This window comes from Mus caroli, unplaced genomic scaffold (genome assembly GCF_978045245.1).
Source record: "Mus caroli unplaced genomic scaffold, Mus_caroli_1 scaffold_5, whole genome shotgun sequence".
NCBI lineage: Eukaryota > Metazoa > Chordata > Mammalia > Rodentia > Muridae > Mus > Mus caroli.
The window spans coordinates 143,566,831-143,570,311 of NW_028227260.1; the positions used below are offsets into that span (position 1 = coordinate 143,566,831).

General features: G+C 39.4%; 1 pseudogene; it reads right to left on the minus strand.

The window, feature by feature from the left end:
• Nucleotides 1-1,521: 1,521 nt before the first annotated feature.
• LOC110287208 (SERPINE1 mRNA-binding protein 1 pseudogene) lies at nucleotides 1,522-2,581 on the minus strand (annotated as a pseudogene).
• Nucleotides 2,582-3,481: the final 900 nt, after the last annotated feature.

Genomic DNA, 3,481 nt, shown 5'->3' on the forward strand with positions numbered 1-3,481 from the left:
TGTTTTGTTTTGTTTTGTTTTGTTTTGGTCTGGGTGACCTCACTCAGGATATTTTCTAGTCCCATCCATTTGCCTGTGAATTTCATGAAGTCATCATTTTTAATCACTGTGTAAGTACTCCATTTATATATATGTACCACATTTTTTGTATCCATTCTTCTCTGGGTTCTTTCCAGCTTCTGGCTGTTACAAATAAGGCTGCTATGAACATAAAGGAGCATGTGTCCTTGTTATATGATGGAGCATCTTTTGGGTATACACCCAGGAGCAGTTTAGCTGGGCCTTTAGGTATAACTATTTCAAATATTCTCAGGAACTGCCAGACTGATTTCCAAAATTTTACTAGCTTGCAGTCCCATCAACATGGAGGAGTGTTCCTCTTTCTCCACATCTTCACTAACATCTATTGTCACCTGCATTTTTGATCTTAGCCATTCTGACTAGTGTGAGGTGGAATCTCAGGGTTGTTTTGATTTGCATTTCCCTGATGACTAAGAATGTTGAATATTTTTCTTAAGTGTTTGTCAGCCATTCAAGATTCCTCTACTGAGAATTCTCTTTTTAGCTCTATACTACACATTTTAATAGGGTTGCTTAATTCTCTGGAGTCTAACTTCTTGAGTTATTTGTATATATTGGATATTAGCCCCCTGTTGGATTTAAGGTTGGTAAAGGTCTTTTATCAATTTGTTGGGTGCCATTTTGTCTTATTGACAGTGTCCTTTGCCTTACAGCAGATTTTCAATTTTATGAGGTCCCATTTGTAGATTGTTGCTCTTAAACCATAACCATTGGTGTTCTGTTCAGGAAAATTTCCCCTGTGCCAATGTGTTAAAGGCTCTTCCTCACTTACTCTTCTATTAGATTAAGTGTATCTGGTTTTATGTGGAGGTCCTTGATCCACTTTGACTTGAGCTTTGTACAGGGAGATAAGAATGAATCAATTTGTATTCTTCTACATGTTGACTTCAAGTTGAACCAGCACCATTTGTTGAAAACACTGTCTTTTATCCACTGGATGGTTTTAGCTCCTTTGACAATGATCAAGTGACCATATGTGTGTGGGTTCATTTCCAGGTCTTCAATTTTATTCCATTAATCTAGTTGCCTGTTTCTGTACTAAAACAGTTTGTATCCCTATTGCTCTATAGTATAGCATGAAGTCAGGGATGGTGATTCACCCAGAATTTTATTTATCCAATTATTTATTTATTTATTTATTTATTTATATTTATTTTTTTTACTGGTACACACTGTTCACACCTATATTTCAAGTTTGGAAATGCATATTTGCAAGCAGCAATACAAAAGTATTCATGAAGAATGCATAATCTCTGAAAATTATGAAAACATCCCTGCTACCAATACATTTCTAAATACAAAACTGACTAACATATTTTGTTACTTCTGTGTAGCTAGAGAAGTTCGTTTTCAAAACAGATAAAATTCAGTCTTTAGGTGTGAATGACAGTCCTTTTTTTTTTTTTTTTTTTTTTTAATTCTTAGTTGTTTGAGATCCTTAAGCAAGCAAAAGCTTTGAACAGGAGGGTTCACAAAGGAACCAGTGTTGTATTATGGCATCCAGTTAGGTCAGAGCTGGGAATGCCTCTGGGTCATCTACATTAGGAGCAGAAGCACTTGACTTATCAGTCCTGCTGCCTTGGTTTGGACATCCACCACGCCCATGCCCACTGCGTCCTCCTCTACCACCACATCCTGGGCAGCCTAAGTCTCCAAAATTGATCTCCAGTTGAGATGTTATATCATTTGCTGGCTTCCGGAAATGATGGTCCATAACTGAATCTTCAGCATGAGCCTCTTCACTTTTTGATTTATGCAGAAGAAATCCCTTTTTCCATTGTCCATCAGCACCTTCATTTGGTTTTCGGATATTAAATTCTACTTTTGCTCGGTCTTTATTTTGAATAGCTTTCCATTCATCCAAAGTCATCTCTTTTGGACCCTCTTCCTTAACCTCTTCAACTTCGTTCTCCTTATTTTCAGTATCTGCCACAGGGTGCTCTTCACCTTCAGGTGTTTCCTCAGTCACATTTGATTGATCCAAATCAGTTAATTCATCTTTGACAGTTCCCCAGTTGTGAGATCCGCCACCTCCCAGTTTGTCCTCATGCTTCAGGCCACTTTTTCTTCAAGTGGCTTTTCAAATCTTCTTTCATGGGGTGGTCGCCTTTCTGCTCTCCTATCAATTATTTTCCCATCACCCTGAAGTTGTTGATCAGGTCTTCTTCCAATTCCCCTTATTCCTTCTTTCTTAAGCGCCATCTGCGGCTGTGTTTCGTCCTTTTTGTGGGCCACGCCAACGCTGGGGGAGGGGCATCGGGTTCTTGCGGTCTTTCTGGGACTCTTTATGCAACTGTTTGCCCTCCGCATTGGAGTTGGTCTGGGCCGTGGCCTGAGCCACGCTCTTGGCCCAGGGGCCCCAACGCCGCCCCTGCCAGGCTTCTTTTTTCTTGTTCTCTGCTGCCTTCAGTACCTCAAAAGGGTCCTATTTGTCATCAAATAGCTGGTGGAATCGTTTGGTGACCACGCAGCCGAAGCCTTCCTGTAGGTGCCCAGCCATGATGGTGGCTCTGCGGCGCGTTCCTCCACGGATTGCAGTGGACCAAGCCGAGCCAAAAGCGCCTGCTTTAGCTCTTCCCACAAGATGGCCGACCAGAATTTTATTTGTTGTTGAGAATAGTTTTCATTATCCTAGTTTTATTTTTTGTTTGTTTTGTTATTCCAAATGATTTTGAGATGCTCTTTCTAGCTCCATAGAAGTTGGACTTTTGATGGGGATTGTATTGAATCTGTAGATTGCTTTTGGTAACATGGCCATATTTACTCTATTAATCCTACCAATCCATGAGCATGGGAGATCTTTCCATATTCTGAGGTCTTCTTTGATTTTTCTTCAGAGACTTGGAGGTCTTGGCATACAGATCTTTTACTTGTTTGGTTGCAGTCAAGCCAAGATATTTTATATTATTTATGACTATTTTAAAGGGTTTCATTTACCTAATTTATTTCCCATCCCTTTTATCCTTTGAGGAGAAGAAGGCTTCTGATTTGTTTGAGATCATTTTTTATCCAATCACTTTGCTGACATTGTTTCTCAGCTGTAGGAGCTCTCTGGTATAAGTTCTGGGGTTAAGTATGCATAGTATCATATTATCTGCAAATAGTAATAACTTGGCTTCCTCCTCCCCAATTTGTATCCCTTTGATCTCTTTCTGTTGCTTAATTGCTCTGGCTAGAACTTGAAGTGCTATATTGAATAATTAGGGAGAAAGTGGGCAAGCCTTGTCTAGTCCCTGATTTTAATGGGGTTGTTTTGAGTTTCTCCCTATTTAGTTTTGATGTTGGCTAATCGGTTTGCTCTATATTGCTTTTATTATATTTAGGTATGCACTTTGAATTCCTGATCTGTCTAATACTTTTAACATGAATGGGTGTTGTATTTTGTCAAAAGCTTTTCCCA